General features: G+C 57.0%; 1 protein-coding gene across 2 annotated transcripts in view; it reads left to right on the top strand.

Annotated features, from left to right (window-relative positions):
• The first annotated feature begins 8291 nt into the window (after nucleotides 1-8291).
• akap13 (A-kinase anchoring protein 13) overlaps nucleotides 8292-19102 on the top strand; it is a 160146-nt gene continuing 149335 nt past the window's right edge. For both annotated transcript variants that reach the window (XM_060928497.1, XM_060928496.1), the window contains exon 1: nucleotides 8292-8581. The gene's annotated coding sequence lies outside the window, so the exon portion shown is untranslated. The remainder of the gene's footprint in view (nucleotides 8582-19102) is intronic.

Genomic DNA, 19102 nt, shown 5'->3' with positions numbered 1-19102 from the left:
TCTTGGCTTCATTGGTTCTTGGGTTTCCATCTGGCTTTGGCCCAAGTATGTCACATGTTCACTGACCCCCTCCTTACTTAAGCGAGGTCCAATTTCAGTGCCTCCAACTGTGGATCCTTCTTGAGGTTTTGGTAATCAAGAAAATTTTTTTTTACAGGAATAGGTGATTAGCCTAATGCCTAACCCCCAATTAGCTGGAGGGCTAAAAAGGGTTGGCTGATCTTCCTCTGGTCTCTACCCGTCAACCAATCCGGCAAGGTTGAACCTACCAGGGACCTAGGTCCCAACTGGCATTGCTCTCAGGGTCATTGAGACACACAAACCCCACCACCACTGTAAGGTGTCAGCCACAGTGAGGTACAGAGTGTACAGAAATGTTATGAAGAAAGAAAAATAAAGCTTGGAAGTAGCGGAGATGGTGTGTCTGCTGAGTGTACATACAGCTGGGGTCAGAAATTTACAGACATTCCTCATGGACAGGAACTTCATGACAATATTGGGTCTTCAGTGATTTCTCTGAACTACAGCTGGGAACTTCTCTGTGCCAAAAAGGGTTTGTTTAACACTCACTGGACTGACCAGCACACAGTACATTGGGAGGTCTTTAAGTTTCTAGATGTTCCAGATCTCAGAGTATCCTTCATGGACCCCAACAGCACCTGCATCATCAAGGAGACTCAGGAGAGAATGTTCTTGCTGAGGAAGATAAAGAGCTTTGGATGGGACCTCACACCCTGATGGGTTTCTGCTGCACCATCGAGCGCATCCTGACAGGTTGCATCACAGTGTGGTGGTGTGGGAAAGCCGACTGGTCAGAACCTCAAACTGCTGCAAAGGATGAATAAGATGATGTCTAACATCATTAGAACTAAACTCCTTCAGGGCTGAGTCCATCATTATGGATGCCAACCACCTTCCCATGCCCTCTTCACCCTCCTGCCTGCTGGTTAACATTACCGCAGTATCATGACCCAGACTAATCACGGTTTCTTCCCACAAGCCATCAGGATGCTTAACAGTCACTAACCTGTGCCGAGTTTCCCAAAAGCATCGTAGTACAAAGATCACTGTTAAATGGTAGCGCGAGCAGCACAATGAATACTCTCTCTCCTAGTTAAGATGCTCTTAGTGTTAAGAGGTTTTTTGGAAACCCACCACTGATCCTTCTAAATGCACATCAGCACCTTACACTCTGCTCCATTAATCACTATTGTGTATTATTATTATCTCATCCGGCCAACAGGTGATGAGTTTATCCCATCATGTGTTGTCCATTGTCCGTCCAGCATCATCCACATGCCACAAAAATCACTTCTTCTCTCTCAATTCTTCACTGATTTTTATTCTTTTTGGCAGGAAGGTAGGTCTGCCTGGGGTGCATATAGCTTCTACCCAAATTTGCATAATTGCAATTAATAATGAAGATATGGACTAATTAGGCCCTAACAAGCAATTTCCACACAAATCACTTCTTCTTCCTCAATTCTTCACCGATTTTGATTCTTTCTGGTATGAAGGTAGGGGAACCTAGGGTGTATATAACTTCTACCCAGATTTGCTTCATTACAATTATTAATGAAGTTATGGACTAAGCCTTAATGAGCAGTTCAACAAAAATCGCTTCTTCTCGGTCAATTCCTCGCTGTTCTGGATTCTTTCTGGCAAATAGGTCGGTATTCCTAGGGTGGATATCACCTCTATATATAGCTTGTATGTAGTGTATATAGCTCGCAACATTTATTACGCAAGCTGGCCCACTTTAGATCGTTCCTTCTGGACTAGACCGAGCTGGGGTGAGCTACACCATCATTGACGGTCTCGTTATTATTATTGGCAGATGAGTTCATTCTGGCACTGATCACCCATGTGAAGGTGAAGGACATTGAATGGGATGAAAAAGTGAGGAGAAATGTGCGAAATGTCCCTGAATACAGTACACTTTCAGGACAAAGGGTACTAAACTGTACTTTTTCTAACCAGTCTTATGTTAAATGCAGAGGAGAAATTTCACTGTGTGCTTAAAGCAGATATGCAGAACCTTTATTTTAAAATAAATTTCTGAGTGGATAGTATCTCCATCCTTGACTCTTGTATGCTGCATAAATGGGAATATATATATATATATATATATATATATATATATATATATATATATATATATATATATCAGTGGCGACTGGTGGTCATAAAAATAGGGGAGGACAGTGAGTGAATAGATAGGTGGATGGTTGAGAGAGAGAGAGAGAGAGAGGTTGGAAGTTGTGTGGGTGTTTACAACTGTTAGGGGATTTGTATATTTTTAAAGATAAGCTCTGTTAAAAATGGGGTTTTTTGTTACTGCAAGAAATAAAAGTAAAATGTTTTTGAGGACACATCAGCATGGGAAATACCATGTAGTGTAATGCTTGTTGAATGAGCTATGTGAGGTGTGAATGGGTCAAATTTAAAACAGTAATTCATTTAAAAAAGTAGTCAAGTCTCCTGGATGTCTGGGTGGCAAATTTGTCAATGACTTGCTCATACCACTGGGGATCTTGTTGAAGAGATTTAAGCATCCTCCTTTCAATTGACATGACTACTAAACTTTTCAACCTCTCTTGTCCCATTGTGTTTCTGGTGAAGCTTTTTATGCGCTTCAGACATGAGAAGCTCCTCTCAACTCCTGCTGAGGTGGCACCAATGGTGGCAATCAGACACATGAGTCTATACACCTGAGACATTGCCTCATCAAGCCCGTTTGACTTCATGAAGCTGATAGCCTCACACAGTTTTCGGGAAGAGTGGATCTCTGCATCACTGTAGAAATGCTGCAGTTCCACCTTCAGTTTGGCCTCATCAAAGAAATTCCCATATGTCTCTGACAAGTTGGACAATGCACGAGAAGGGAATTCTGCTTTAAATGATTCAAATTTGTCAAAGTCTAACAGCTCCATGAAATGCAAACGGCCAAGCTGCTGGAAGCGCTGTGTGAGTTGGGCCTTGATGCTGTCATGCACTGAGTCATAGAGAGTTTTATAGACCTGGCGATGGTCTTGCTCACCCTGCCTTCTCTTTCTCCTGTGACCAAATTCGGGGTCTTCTGTGAGACTGGCAGCTTTGCTGTATGTTTTCTCAAAAGCCCTGTCTGACTTCAGCTCATTAAGCAACTGCATAAAGTTTTCTATGCGCTGTTTGCAGAAGGCAACATCCATGACTTTCTGTTGCAGTATGTTAAATAAAACGTCGGTCTGTGCAAACAGCTCCTCAAAAGTAAAAAGCAAGAACATGAACTCAAAGTCTTCCAATTTTGCCTTCAGGCCATCCGCCAATCGAGTTGTTTCATCATCCATAGAAGGATGTTCTAGAACGCGGGTAAACGTGTTAAGCAATTTTTCATGGTTACCTGCGACGGTATTCACGACCCTGGATGAGAAATTCCAACGTGTTGGAGCGGTCTTTGGCATTCTCGCGCAATCAGATTCCTCAAGTAGTGCCACCCTCTTACTTGATTTGGAAAAGAATGACGTGAACCCACCCAGGTTTGCAAAAAAGACTCGCGCTTTGGGTATGGCCTTGACACCTTGACTAAGGACGAGATTCAGGCGGTGGGCGTGACAGTGAACAAAAGTAGCGGCTGGAGCAACCTCTCTCACTTTAGCCTGCAGTCCATTGAGAGCCGAGGCCATCACCGCAGCACCATCGTAAGTTTGTGCAACCAACTTCTGAGCGAAGTTGTAAGGGGACATCCCGGACTGCACAAACTGAAACAATGACTGCGCATCCCTCCCACTAGACACGTCGAAAAAGCCCAGAAAACGTTCCTGAATAATGCCCTGACTGTCCACGAACCTCGCGATAATTGAGAGCTGGGAATGACAGCTTATATCAGTGGTTTCGTCAATCTGCCATGAAAAAAACGGAGTCACGTTTAATTCTTTCGATATTTCGTGGCTGATTGACGTGCCGATTGCACAGATCAAGTCGTTCTGGATGCCACAGGACATGCCACTAAAAACACCAGAAGACTGCAACTGCTCTGCCAGAAAATTGTCATACCGTGCAATCAGTTCCGTCAGCTCCCTATAGTTTCCCTTGTTGTCTGAATTTGGCCCTTCATCCCGCCCCCTAAATGCCAGCTCCTGCATGCCCAAATACGCCACAGCATCAATCAGACGCCTCAGTGTATCTCTGTTGCGACGCACTTTAGCATTGTGCTGTGCCACTTGTATCCGCACACCCTCGTCCACTAGCTGGTCAACTGGCACACTGCCTAGCAATTTCAGGCGAATAGCTGCACCAACGTGTTCCTTGGTCTGGTCGTGGTGCTTGGTGGCCCTGTCCAAATTTTTAATGTCATTAAATCCCTGCACAGACCATGTTTGGGATTTGCTACCCATCAACAGGCAAGGCCAGCAATACAGCCGTTTGGTTGTGACACTGCCTGTTAGCCATGGGTATCTCCGATACCACGAGGTGTTGGTGTTAAACACACTTAGCTTACCATTCGGTTTCTGAATGTTAAGTTGGGGAACTGGTCTCCCTTCGGTTTTGATTCTAACCTTCTCCTCATAACCCAGTGTTTGAAATGGCGTGTTTAACATTGTGTACACAATGTCACGTTCCTCCATCGCGTTTTATTAAGTTGATAAACTACAACAAAGCAATAGCCAACAATTAGTCAAATTCTCCGCTGTCCGTACTACTCAAAACGACACTACTCTAGCTCGGCAGTGACACTGACAGTAAGTATGCTATGATTTCAACCCACCAACTCATCCCTTCATTCTGATTGGCCGCACTGACGAATGCAGCTCTGCTGATTGGCTGCTTGATGACAGGCAAATAGACCCGCCCAAATGGAGGAATCGCCTCCCTTTCGCCCATTCACTCCCATGTTAAAAGAGGAGCCCGCGAATCGCCCATGTTCTGAGCGCATACAATGGATGTCAATGAGGAGGTTAGGGAGGACGATATTTTGGCGAGTTTTTCTTCCATTTTTAATTGATAAAATATAGTTATTTCAACTGTTTTGACATGTTTTAAACGTTTGTCTATTAATTATATGCGTTTTTTTAAACTAATGTGTCCTGGAAATTCTTTCTTTAAAATTTTAAGGGAGGATCTTCCTCCCTTTCCTCAATGGAGGAGTCGCCATTGATATATATATATATATATATATATATATATATATATATATATATATTTTTTTTTTTTTGAGAGTTAAAATCGACCGCAAAGTTGTGATTGGCGCTGCCCCGCTGAGCCAGCCAGCCCTGAGTGCGTGACGTCACAGCAGGAACCGGTTTTAAGGCCGAGGCCTTTTACACCTATAGACCAAAGTCATATCAATAACAATTTATGGTGAAAGTAAGAAATCCCGTTACCGACTCGCTCAACTAAGACTGATTTGACGTCACTGATTGTGGGTTGACTCTCATTAAAACAGGATGGGTGTTATAACTTATGCAACATACATGTACATGCATGCATTTTCACTGATAAAACGTAAAAGGCTCATTAAATAATCAGATGAACTGAGACAATCACATTCTGAAGCAAATTAAATAATCTTATACCGCTAACTTAAACACACAATACAAGTTACATGGATTAATCTAAATGCAGGGGAACAACGAGTTGTTTTTGTTGTTTTTTTTTACCCAAATGAGAGTCGGAGCTTACCCGTCTGTGTTCTCACTTCTTGAAGGCCGATCTTGTGGCCGATTGTTTTTGAAACAATCTGACTTTCAGTTGTTCATTCAGTTCTCCATTCATTCACTTCTTCCATGTAAGGGTGAGATGGCAGCGATATCCATGGGAGAAATCAGATGGCTGCTCCACTCTTTCTCCATTTTCTCCATACTGAGTACTCCGCCGGGGTGGCACGGTGGTGTAGTGGTTAGCGCTGTCGCCTCACAGCAAGAAGGTCCGGGTTCGAGCCCCGTGGCCAGCGAGGGCCTTTCTGTGTGGAGTTTGCATGTTCTCCCCGTGTCCGCGTGGGTTTCCTCCGGGTGCTCCGGTTTCCCCCACAGTCCAAAGACATGCAGGTTAGGTTAACTGGTGACTCTAAATTGAGCGTAGGTGTGAATGTGAGTGTGAATGGTTGTCTGTGTCTATGTGTCAGCCCTGTGATGACCTGGCGACTTGTCCAGGGTGTATCCTGCCTTTCGCCCGTGAATGCAATGTAAATCCACCTTCTGTCGTGTTGCTAGTGGATGCAGCAACACATCTACATGGCATGGTGATAAATTAGCTCAAAATGGAGGATTGGAGTTGCAGTCAGCTCTGTGTTTTAGTATAGCGGAAATGGCGATGAGACCGATAGACTTCTTGCTGTGACGTCACGGACGTCAAGGTCATTCACTCAGACCGCTACCTATACAAATCACTTTAATCGTAAAAATTACTATATTAGATTTATTGTTAACGCTTAAAACTATTCCTGTGCCATTCTTGAGGTCTCAAGGCATTTATAAACGAAAGTGAGGCCATGGTTCTGCGTGTATGCTTTAAGTCTGTGCTTGAGCGTACATGTGACAAATAAAGGCTTCTTCTTCTGTGCTGCACCTTTTATATGCTTCTTGTACCTGGAAATGTAGATATAATGACCTTTAAAAATGATTTAAGGTATATTTCTGGACCTTTTATTGGAGTAAAGCTGTAAGAGTACACTACACACATCTTTTCAGGTAAAAGATTCACACCAAAGGTACAAAAGCGCTACACTGGATGGTACCATGCCAGCAAGAAGTTTAGTACTCTTTGTTCTGAAAGCATAAAGCTAAGGTCTCACGTAACCAGCCGGAATCGCTTCATGGTAGACAATTTTGGGCCTTCTGGGGGTCAACCAGCATATGTTCCAGGCCTTTCTGTCGGAATGTGTGAGAACCAGGGAGTTACCTTAACAATTGGGAGGGCATAGCTTCCATCCCTGGAAAGTTTTGTTGTGTTGAAAATTGCCGTGGGTCAAGCGCTGGATGAATTCATCCATTGCAACTATAGAGGCATCCTTGAGGCTTACATGAGGCTTATGTGGGCTCCCAGGGGTTACTGTAGCATTCCATCGCAACGATTGAGCTCAAAATGTTCACGGAACAACATTCTGCAGAAAGTGAAAAGTTTGCCGAGGGGGCGTGGGTTATTTCGTCTTGCCGTAGCTATGGGGTACTGCAGCTGTGAAAACCGTACACACTGCCGTCATTGCCATAAGGCCATATGTCGCTGTATGTTGTTGCTGCCACTGGTTTTACCAGCATCTTCCATCGCTACTGTCATGGCTACTGTGGCTTCATTTGCATATTTACTCCGCCCAACTTTATGCGACAGGTCACCTCTAAAATCTGCCGGAATGGCCACGGCAGGCTCAGCTACGGTTCTCACGGATCAGCCCACTGTGTGTATAACCTTAGCATTAGGGAGCAGTGAATTACTTGTGCTGCCTTGTTTGGCCACTAGATGTCAGTGAAACACACACCTGTAGTGAATAAAATCAGGTTCTGGTTCTGGTTCTGGTGGTTAACATTTACACAAACTCTTATAATGTTCAACTGTTTAATAAAACAAAACATTTACCTGAAAAATAACAAAAAATAGTGAAATAATAACAGACCTGCTTAACAAACCAGTTTAAATTTTACATCATCCGTGAAAGGTTTCCTGCAACTAATTCATCATTTACACAAAACATCAGAGTCATGACAAGATTAATAAACTGAGTTCTGATAGTTTTGAAAACACACACAGGCTGTAAGTGTGGATGTTTCTGTGTCCAGTTCTAGGATGATTAACTTCTCCATTCTTATTAATAAATACATTTGAATTGCAGTAAATAAAATATATTTGACGGTGTTTTCATGAAACAAGATAATTATAGCCAGAAATCTATTCGTTCTGAAAAATAGTGGAAAAGTAAAATGAAAAGAACAGAAATAAAATACTTTGATAATATGTTATACTGTACTGCTTTATTCCATCCAGTATATCTATAGTATATAGTCTGAGGGGACTTCCGTTGGTGAAAATTAGACCGGAAGTGACGTTTTATTCTTCTTAAAACTGACCTGATGAGTACAGAGCATATTTGGGGGTCACGTTTTTGGTGCCGTGATGTGATGTAATGAGAGTCTGTATTTCAGAAGGTTTCTCTGGTGTGTTTTTAGTTTAGTTAATTCGATTTGGAAAAAAATATTTAAAAAAAAGTAAAATAGTTCTTTGGAATTCCAGGTGCAGTTGTAGGGTGTGGCCGCTAGAGGGTGCGCGTGAGGCGAGTCGGTTCTGTTCCATATGGAGTCATTTAGAGGCTTTGAATGCAGCGTGGGGTGAGTGAGGGAGTTCTCTCTCTCTCTCTCAGAAGTCGGAATCTTGCGGATAACATCTGTAATTCCGCTCTCTTTGTGCTCAAACAGCTGCTGCGGTGCGTTTTCACTTCAAAGCGGAGGAAAGGAAACAATGCGGGATTCACTGTGTGTGTGTAATTCCCAGCAGAGAGACTGAAGAGGAGAGGAGAGAGGAGGAGGAGGAGAAGAGGAGAAGAGAACGGAACGGGGGAATGGTGGAGTTTCTGAAAGTCAGGGTTCCACTTTCAGCCACGGAAATCTGCCAGGTAAGATGTTTTAATGGCCTCCAGTTGTCAGGCAGCAGTCAGTCTCAGACAGGAGGGAACAGTGGCGGGCTGCACTCGGGCTTTCCCCGGTCAAATGTAAAAGTTTTTGGACAAAAAAACCCAACAAAGGTTTGGAGGATGAGTGTTTCAGCGCGGTGCTGCTGCTTTAATGGGGAATGTTTTCCGGAGGAATTTCATGAAGGACCCCCAGTGAGTGTCATTCCCTTTAACACACCTGAGCAGGTAAGGGGGAGGAACGCGGACCTGCCTGCTCATGGAGAAGGTGGAAACACTGAGGGTTCCTGAAGGTCAGACTGACGAGTTAATATCCATAATCCTCAGAAAATAAAGTACATTATTGTACCTTTGCAGGTACACCGGCTTGTCACTGTATCAGTTCCCTCTGAGGTACTTATTTGTACCCTTTAAATACTGTTAGGGAACATGTGTGTACCTGTGTGGCCCTAAAAAGGAACGCAGAGTTAACTTGAGGTCCAATAATGAGTCCTCGGGGGTACATTAGTGTAGACTGGAGACACCCTTGGGGGAATAGAAATGGACTCCTACCGTACCCCTGTAACATCTGATAAATCATCAGTTCCTGACTTATTTTTGGCAAAAAAAAAAAAAATCTCCAGAAGGGTCTGTGTTTGCTGACGAGGTTCCAGTTTGGACTCATTCGAACCTCAGGAACAGGATTCTGTGTAAACGAGCAGTTCGCTGATATAACGGCCTGCTGCTGAAACTATTCGAACCATGCCAGGGATGCAACGGCTCACATCCAAACATAACCGCTGTGTGTGTGTTTATATTCTTAGACTGTTCTCTTGTTCCTCTGTCGCTGGCATGTTCAGTTGCACATGGTGTTCCTCATAAACTTGGAGAAATATGAATAAAAAAAAGTTTGTGTAGGGTCTTTGGATGGTTTGTCTTTCTTTGCTCCAAGTTCTGATTGGTTACAGTGGCATTGTGGGCGGGGCCTGTGCTAAGATTTATTGTTCATCACCATGAAAAGGCATATTTTACACTGAATTTCAAACCCAACAACAAAGTAGAAATTTTTCCAGGAATCTTGCTGTGATCTTCATTTAATAATTGTGGGTTAGGATTGTGGGTTTATTGGTTATAGTGGCATCAGGAAGTACAATCTGACTGGTTGCTGGAATTGAAACAGGAACTGTTTATGTTGGCATTGTGGGCAGGACTATGTTTTTACTGGTTACAGTGCCAATAGGGCAGGAACTGTTTGCTTAGTGGCATTGTGGGTGGAGACGGAGGTTTAACTGGGGATGGTGACGCTTGAGGTGGGAACTTTTGGTCTGACTGGTTGTAGTGGCATTGTGGGTGGGATCTGTGGTTGTAGTGGCATTGTGGGTGGGATCTGTGGTTGGTTTGGTTAGACAATGAGACATGGATAAAAAGAATATGTAGAACTACTTCCTGTGGTTTTATACTTGAAGCTGATTTTTCAGCTAATTTTCTTCTCTGAACAATTCAGTGCACTGGAAACCTGCTAAAGCCTGACGGAGAACCTTTGACCTCCAGCTACACAGCTTTACATGTTACGCTTTAACGTGTTCTTGCTCGTATCACGGCTTTTAAACCAGTATGCACTTGCATACACGCAGTCTCAGTCGCCACACTAACGGTGCATCTCCAGCAGGTTTCCCTTAACGAGCTGCATGTGTGGTGTTCAGCAGGATGATGATGGTGATGATGATCAGATTTAGTTTCATGTAAATCCTCCATTGTTTCCACACACGCTTTGGATTTGTTGTGTTTAGAAAGTTGGGAGATGGGGAAAGTGTTCCCAGTTGTGTTCCTCAGAAGAATAAAATAGTGGAAACTTTTTTTTGACAGACTTTTGTTTCGGGTGAGGTTGTGCTGGAGGATACACTCCATCCCAGATACTTCAGATTCAGTGAAGGTAGAAAAAACATAGCAGAGCGACTGAGAGGGGGTTTGGGGTGAGTGCCCTGGGGGGCCAAAGTGGCTGTCATGTTTAGAAAGTTGTCGTAGTGCTGGGGGTGGGGACTATGATCTGATTGGTTACAGTGGCATTGTTAGAGGTAACTGGTTTAGTTGGTTACAAGGGCATTGTGGGCGTCGCGGGCTGTGGTTCGTCCGGCTGGTTATGGGGGGGGCGTGCGTCGCGGGCTGTGGTTCGTCCGGCTGGTTACGGGGGGGCGTGCGTCGCGGGCTGTGGTTCGGCCGGCTGGTTACGGGGGGGCGTGCGTCGCGGGCTGTGGTTCGTCCGGCTGGTTACGGGGGGGCGTGCGTCGCGGGCTGTGGTTCGGCCGGCTGGTTACGGGGGGGCGTGCGTCGCGGGCTGTGGTTCGGCCGGCTGGTTACGGGGGGGGCGTGCGTCGCGGGCTGTGGTTCGGCCGGCTGGTTACGGGGGGGGCGTGCGTCGCGGGCTGTGGTTCGGCCGGCTGGTTACGGGGGGGGCGTGCGTCGCGGGCTGTGGTTCGGCCGGCTGGTTACGGGGGGGCGTGCGTCGCGGGCTGTGGTTCGGCCGGCTGGTTACGGGGGGGCGTGCGTCGCGGGCTGTGGTTCGGCCGGCTGGTTACGGGGGGCTGTGATTCGCCCGTTCGGCCGGCTGGTTACGGGGGGCTGTGATTCGCCCGTTCGGCCGGCTGGTTACGGGGGACTGTGATTCGCCCGTTCGGCCGGCTGGTTACGGGGGGCTGTGATTCGCCCGTTCGGCCGGCTGGTTACGGGGGGCTGTGATTCGCCCGTTCGGCCGGCTGGTTACGGGGGGCGTCGCGGGCTGTGGTTCGGCCGGCTGGTTACGGGGGGCGTCGCGGGCTGTGGTTCGGCCGGCTGGTTACGGGGGGCGTCGCGGGCTGTGGTTCGGCCGGCTGGTTACGGGGGGCGTCGTGGGTTGTGGTTCGTCCGTTCGGCTGGCTGGTTCCGGGGGGCGTCGTGGGCTGTGGTTCGTCCGTTCGGCTGGCTGGTTCCGGGGGGCGTCGTGGGCTGTGGTTCGGCTGGCTGGTTCCGGGGGGCGTCGTGGGCTGTGGTTCGGCTGGCTGGTTCCGGGGGGCGTCCTGGGCTGTGGTTCGGCTGGCTGGTTCCGGGGGGGCGGGCGTCGTGGGTTGTGGTTCGTACGGCTGGCTGGTTACGGGGGGTGTTGTGGGCTGTGGTTCGGCCGTTCGGCTGGCTGGTTCCGGGGGGCGTCGTGGGTTGTGGTTCGTTCGGCTGGCTGGTTCCGGGGGGCGTCGTGGGCTGTGGTTCGTTCGGCTGGCTGGTTCCGGGGGGCGTCGTGGGCTGTGGTTCGGCTGGCTGGTTACGGGGGGGCGTCGTGGGCTGTGGTTCGGCTGGCTGGTTACGGGGGGTCGTCGTGGGCTGTGGTTCGGCTGGCTGGTTACGGGGGGGGCGTCGTCGGCTGTGGTTCGGCTGGCTGGTTACGGGGGGGCGGGCGTTGTGGGTTGTGGTTCGTTCAGCCGGCTGGTTACGGGGGGCGTCGTGGGTTGTGGTTCGTTCAGCCGGCTGGTTACGGGGGGGGGGGGGGCGTCGCGGGCTGTGGTTCGGCCGGTTGGTTACGGGGGGGGCGTCGCGGGCTGTGGTTCGGCCGGCTGGTTACGGGGGGGCGTCGCGGGCTGTGGTTCGGCCGGCTGGTTCCGGGGGGGGGGGCGTCGCGGGCTGTGGTTCGGCCGGCTGGTTCCGGGGGGGGGGGGGGGGGTCGCGGGCTGTGGTTCGGCCGGCTGGTTCCGGGGGGGGGGGGGGTCGCGGGCTGTGGTTCGGCCGGCTGGTTCCGGGGGGGGGTCGCGGGCTGTGGTTCGGCCGGCTGGTTACGGGGGGGGGCGTCGCGGGCTGTGGTTCGGCCGGCTGGTTACGGGGGGGGGCGTCGCGGGCTGTGGTTCGGCCGGCTGGTTACGGGGGGGGGCGTCGCGGGCTGTGGTTCGGCCGGCTGGTTACGGGGGGGGGCGTCGCGGGCTGTGGTTCGGCCGGCTGGTTACGGCGGGCGTCGCGGGTTGTGGTTCGTTCGGCTGGTTGGTTCCGGGGGTCGTCGCGGGCTGTGGTTCGGCCGGCTGGTTACGGCGGGCGTCGTGGGATGTGGTTCGTTCGGCTGGTTGGTTCCGGGGGTCGTCGCGGGCTGTGGTTCGGCCGGCTGGTTACGGGGGGTCGTCGCGGGCTGTGGTTCGGCCGGCTGGTTACGGGGGGGCGTCGCGGGCTGTGGTTCGGCCGGCTGGTTACGGGGGGGGGGCGTCGCGGGCTGTGGTTCGGCCGGCTGGTTACGGGGGGGGGCGTCGCGGGCTGTGGTTCGGCCGGCTGGTTACGGGGGGGGGGCGTCGCGGGCAGTGGTTCGGCCGGCTGGTTACGGGGGGGGGTCGCGGACTGTGGTTCGGCCGGCTGGTTACGGGGGGGGGCGTCGCGGGCTGTGGTTCGACCGGCTGGTTACGGCGGGCGTCGTGGGTTGTGGTTCGTTCGGCTGGTTGGTTTCGGGGGTCGTCGCGGGCTGTGGTTCGGCAGGCTGGTTACGGGGGGGGGGGGGGGGCGTCGCGGGCTGTGGTTCGGCCGGCTGGTTACGGGGGGGGGGGGCGTCGCGGGCTGTGGTTCGGCCGGCTGGTTACGGGGGGGGGGGGCGTCGCGGGCTGTGGTTCGGCCGGCTGGTTACGGGGGGGGGGGGCGTCGCGGGCTGTGGTTCGGCCGGCTGGTTACGGGGGGGGGGGCGTCGCGGGCTGTGGTTCGGCCGGCTGGTTACGGGGGGGGGGGGGCGTCGCGGGCTGTGGTTCGGCCGGCTGGTTACGGGGGGGGGGGGGCGTCGCGGGCTGTGGTTCGGCCGGCTGGTTACGGGGGGGGGGGGCGTCGCGGGCTGTGGTTCGGCCGGCTGGTTACGGGGGGGGGGGGGCGTCGCGGGCTGTGGTTCGGCCGGCTGGTTACGGGGGGGGGGGCGTCGCGGGCTGTGGTTCGGCCGGCTGGTTACGGGGGGGGGGGGGCGTCGCGGGCTGTGGTTCGGCCGGCTGGTTACGGGGGGCGTCGCGGGCTGTGGTTCGGCCGGCTGGTTACGGGGGGCGTCGCGGGCTGTGGTTCGGCCGGCTGGTTACGGGGGGCGTCGCGGGCTGTGGTTCGGCCGGCTGGTTACGGGGGGCGTCGCGGGCTGTGGTTCGGCCGGCTGGTTACGGGGGGCGTCGCGGGCTGTGGTTCGGCCGGCTGGTTACGGGGGGCGTCGCGGGCTGTGGTTCGGCCGGCTGGTTACGGGGGGGGGGGGGCGTCGCGGGCTGTGGTTCGGCCGGCTGGTTACGGGGGGGGGGGGGCGTCGCGGGCTGTGGTTCGGCCGGCTGGTTACGGGGGGGGGGGGGCGTCGCGGGCTGTGGTTCGGCCGGCTGGTTACGGGGGGGGGGGGGCGTCGCGGGCTGTGGTTCGGCCGGCTGGTTACGGGGGGGGGGCGTCGCGGGCTGTGGTTCGGCCGGCTGGTTACGGGGGGGGGCGTCGCGGGCTGTGGTTCGGCCGGCTGGTTACGGGGGGGGGCGTCGCGGGCTGTGGTTCGGCCGGCTGGTTACGGGGGGGGGCGTCGCGGGCTGTGGTTCGGCCGGCTGGTTACGGGGGGGGGCGTCGCGGGCTGTGGTTCGGCCGGCTGGTTACGGGGGGGGGCGTCGCGGGCTGTGGTTCGGCCGGCTGGTTACGGGGGGGGGGCGTCGCGGGCTGTGGTTCGGCCGGCTGGTTACGGGGGGGGGCGTCGCGGGCTGTGGTTCGGCCGGCTGGTTACGGGGGGGGGCGTCGCGGGCTGTGGTTCGGCCGGCTGGTTACGGGGGGGGGCGTCGCGGGCTGTGGTTCGGCCGGCTGGTTACGGGGGGGAGGAGTCGCGGGCTGTGGTTCGGCCGGCTGGTTACGGGGGGGGGCGTCGCGGGCTGTGGTTCGGCCGGCTGGTTACGGGGGGGGGGGGCGTCGCGGGCTGTGGTTCGGCCGGCTGGTTACGGGGGGGGGGGGGCGTCGCGGGCTGTGGTTCGGCCGGCTGGTTACGGGGGGGGGCGTCGCGGGCTGTGGTTCGGCCGGCTGGTTACGGGGGGGGGCGTCGCGGGCTGTGGTTCGGCCGGCTGGTTACGGGGGGGGGCGTCGCGGGCTGTGGTTCGGCCGGCTGGTTACGGGGGGGGGCGTCGCGGGCTGTGGTTCGGCCGGCTGGTTACGGGGGGGGGCGTCGCGGGCTGTGGTTCGGCTCGCTGGTTACGGGGGGACGTCGCGGGCTGTGGCTCGGCTGGCTGGTTATGGGGGGGGCGTCGTGGGCTGTGGTTCGGCTCGCTGGTTACGGGGGGGCGTCGTGGGCTGTGGTTCGGCCGTTCGGCTGGCTGGTTACGGGGGCTCGTCGTGGGCTGTGGTTCGGCTGGCTGGTTACGGGGGGGGCGTTGTGGGCTGTGGTTCGCCCGTTCGGCTGGCTGGTTCGCCCGTTCGGCTGGCTGATTATGGCTGTGGTGTCGTGAGCTGTGGTTCGGCTGGCTGATTACGGCTGGGGGGTGTCCTGGGCTGTGGCTCGGCTGGCTGGTTACGGGGGGGCGTCGTGGGCTGTGGTTCGGCTGGCTGGTTACGGGGGGGCGTCGTGGGCTGTGGTTCGGCCGGCTGGTTCCGGGGGGGGGTCGCGGGCTGTGGTTCGGCCGGCTGGTTCCGGGGGGGGGGCGTCGTGGGCTGTGGTTCGGCCGGCTGGTTACGGCGGGCGTCGTGGGTTGTGGTTCGTTCGGCTGGTTGGTTCCGGGGGTCATCATGGGCTGTGGTTCGGCTGGCTGGTTACGGGGGGTCGTCGTGGGCTGTGGTTCGGCTGGCTGGTTACGGGGGGCGGCGTCGTGGGCTGTGGTTCGGCCGGCTGGTTACGGGGGGTCGTCGTGGGCTGTGGTTCGGCCGGCTGGTTACGGGGGGCGTCGCGGGCTGTGGTTCGGCCGGCTGGTTACGGGGGGCGTCGCGGGCTGTGGTTCGGCCGGCTGGTTACGGGGGGGGGGGGGCGTCGCGGGCTGTGGTTCGGCCGGCTGGTTACGGGGGGCGTCGCGGGCTGTGGTTCGGCCGGCTGGTTACGGGGGGCGTCGCGGGCTGTGGTTCGGCCGGCTGGTTACGGGGGGCGTCGCGGGCTGTGGTTCGGCCGGCTGGTTACGGGGGGCGTCGCGGGCTGTGGTTCGGCCGGCTGGTTACGGGGGGCGTCGCGGGCTGTGGTTCGGCCGGCTGGTTACGGGGGGGGGGGGCGTCGCGGGCTGTGGTTCGGCCGGCTGGTTACGGGGGGGGGGGGCGTCGCGGGCTGTGGTTCGGCCGGCTGGTTACGGGGGGGGGGCGTCGCGGGCTGTGGTTCGGCCGGCTGGTTACGGGGGGGGGCGTCGCGGGCTGTGGTTCGGCCGGCTGGTTACGGGGGGGGGCGTCGCGGGCTGTGGTTCGGCCGGCTGGTTACGGGGGGGGGCGTCGCGGGCTGTGGTTCGGCCGGCTGGTTACGGGGGGGGGCGTCGCGGGCTGTGGTTCGGCCGGCTGGTTACGGGGGGGGGCGTCGCGGGCTGTGGTTCGGCCGGCTGGTTACGGGGGGGGGCGTCGCGGGCTGTGGTTCGGCCGGCTGGTTACGGGGGGGGGCGTCGCGGGCTGTGGTTCGGCCGGCTGGTTACGGGGGGGGGCGTCGCGGGCTGTGGTTCGGCCGGCTGGTTACGGGGGGGGGCGTCGCGGGCTGTGGTTCGGCCGGCTGGTTACGGGGGGGGGCGTCGCGGGCTGTGGTTCGGCCGGCTGGTTACGGGGGGGAGGAGTCGCGGGCTGTGGTTCGGCCGGCTGGTTACGGGGGGGGGGCGTCGCGGGCTGTGGTTCGGCCGGCTGGTTACGGGGGGGGGGGGGCGTCGCGGGCTGTGGTTCGGCCGGCTGGTTACGGGGGGGGGGGGGCGTCGCGGGCTGTGGTTCGGCCGGCTGGTTACGGGGGGGGGCGTCGCGGGCTGTGGTTCGGCCGGCTGGTTACGGGGGGGGGCGTCGCGGGCTGTGGTTCGGCCGGCTGGTTACGGGGGGGGGCGTCGCGGGCTGTGGTTCGGCTCGCTGGTTACGGGGGGACGTCGCGGGCTGTGGCTCGGCTGGCTGGTTATGGGGGGGGCGTCGTGGGCTGTGGTTCGGCTCGCTGGTTACGGGGGGGCGTCGTGGGCTGTGGTTCGGCCGTTCGGCTGGCTGGTTACGGGGGCTCGTCGTGGGCTGTGGTTCGGCTGGCTGGTTACGGGGGGGGCGTTGTGGGCTGTGGTTCGCCCGTTCGGCTGGCTGGTTCGCCCGTTCGGCTGGCTGATTATGGCTGTGGTGTCGTGAGCTGTGGTTCGGCTGGCTGATTACGGCTGGGGGGTGTCCTGGGCTGTGGCTCGGCTGGCTGGTTACGGGGGGGCGTCGTGGGCTGTGGTTCGGCTGGCTGGTTACGGGGGGGCGTCGTGGGCTGTGGTTCGGCCGGCTGGTTCCGGGGGGGGGTCGCGGGCTGTGTTTCGGCCGGCTGGTTCCGGGGGGGGGGCGTCGTGGGCTGTGGTTCGGCCGGCTGGTTACGGCGGGCGTCGTGGGTTGTGGTTCGTTCGGCTGGTTGGTTCCGGGGGTCATCATGGGCTGTGGTTCGGCTGGCTGGTTACGGGGGGTCGTCGTGGGCTGTGGTTCGGCTGGCTGGTTACGGGGGGCGGCGTCGTGGGCTGTGGTTCGGCTGGCTGGTTACGGGGGGTCGTCGTGGGCTGTGGTTCGGCTGGCTGGTTACGGGGGGGCGGGCGTCGTGGGTTGTGGTTCGTTCAGCTGGCTGGCTCCGGGGGGCGTCGTGGGCTGTGGTTCGGACGTTCGGCTGGCTGGTTACGGGGGGTCGTCGTGGGCTGTGGTTCGGCTGGCTGGTTACGGGGGGGGCGTTGTGGGCTGTGGTTAGCCCGTTCGGCTGGCTGGTTAGCCCGTTCGGCTGGCTGGTTGGTTACGCGGGGGGCGTCGTGGGCTGTGGTTCGCCCGTTCGGCTGGCTGGTTCGCCCGTTCGGCTGGCTGGTTCGCCCGTTCGGCTGGCTGGTTCGCCCGTTCGGCTGGCTGGTTATGGCTGTGGCGTCGTGAGCTGTGGTTCGGCTGGCTGATTACGGCTGGGGGGTGTCCTGGGCTGTGGCTCGGCTGGCTGGTTACGGGGGGGGGGTGCGTCGTGGGCTGTGGTTCGGCTGGCTGGTTACGGGGGGGCGTCGTGGGCTGTGGTTCGGCTCGCTGGTTACGGGGGGACGTCGTGGGCTGTGGCTCGGCTGGCTGGTTATGGGGGGGGCGTCGTGGGCTGTGGTTCGGCTCGCTGGTTACGGGGGGGGCGTCGTGGGCTGTGGTTCGGCCGTTCGGCTGGCTGGTTACGGGGGCTCGTCGTGGGCTGTGGTTCGGCTGGCTGGTTACGGGGGGGGGCGTTGTGGGCTGTGGTTCGCCCGTTCGGCTGGCTGGTTCGCCCGTTCGGCTGGCTGGTTCGCCCGTTCGGCTGGCTGGTTCGCCCGTTCGGCTGGCTGATTATGGCTGTGGTGTCGTGAGCTGTGGTTCGGCTGGCTGATTACGGCTGGGGGGTGTCCTGGGCTGTGGCTCGGCTGGCTGGTTACGGGGGGGCGTCGTGGGCTGTGGTTCGGCTGGCTGGTTACGGGGGGGTGTCGTGGGCTGTTGTTCGGCTGGCTGGTTACGGGGGGGGCGTCGTGGGCTGTGGTTCGGCTCGCTGGTTACGGGGGGGCGTCATGGGCTGTGGTTCGGCTGGCTGGTTACGGGGGGAGTCGTGGGCTCTGGTTCGGCTGGCTGGTTACGGGGGGGCGTTGTGGGCTGTGGTTCGCCCGTTCGGCTGGCTGGTTACGGGGGGGGCGTTGTGGGCTGTGGTTCGCCCGTTCGGCTGGCTGGTTACGGGGGGGGCATTGTGGGCTGTGGTTCGCCCGTTCGGCTGGCTGGTTCGCCCGTTCGGCTGGCTGGTTCGCCCGTTCGGCTGGCTGGTTCGCCCGTTCGGCTGGCTGGTTAGCCCGTTCGGCTGGCTGGTTATGGCTGTGGCTTCGTGAGCTGTGGTTCGGCTGGCTGATTACGGCTGGGGGGTGTCCTGGGCTGTGGCTCGGCTGGCTGGTTACGGGGGGGGCGTCGTGGGCTGTGCTTCGGCTGGCTGGTTACGGGGGGGCGTCGTGGGCTGTGGTTCGGCTGGCTGGTTACGGGGGGGCGTCGTGGGCTGTGGTTCGGCTCGCTGGTTACGGGGGGACGTCGTGGGCTGTGGTTCGGCTGGCTGGTTACGGGGGGCGTCGTGGGCTCTGGTTCGGCTGGCTGGTTACGGGGGGGGCGTTGTGGGCTGTGGTTCGCCCGTTCGGCTGGCTGGTTACGGGGGGGGCGTCGTGGGCTGTGGTTCGCCCGTTCGGCTGGCTGGTTACGGGGCGGGCGTCGTGGGCTGTGGTTCGCCCGTTCGGCTGGCTGGTTACGGGGCGGGCGTCGTGGGCTGTGGTTCGCCCGTTCGGCTGGCTGGTTACGGGGCGGGCGTCGTGGGCTGTGGTTCGCCCGTTCGGCTGGCTGGTTACGGGGGGGGGGCGTCGTGGGCTGTGATTCGCCCGTTCGGCTGGCTGGTTACGGGGCGGGGCATCGTGGGCTGTGATT

Source organism: Neoarius graeffei, chromosome 8 (genome assembly GCF_027579695.1).
Source record: "Neoarius graeffei isolate fNeoGra1 chromosome 8, fNeoGra1.pri, whole genome shotgun sequence".
Lineage (NCBI taxonomy): Eukaryota > Metazoa > Chordata > Actinopteri > Siluriformes > Ariidae > Neoarius > Neoarius graeffei.
This window is presented reverse-complemented; position numbering and strand designations above follow the sequence as displayed.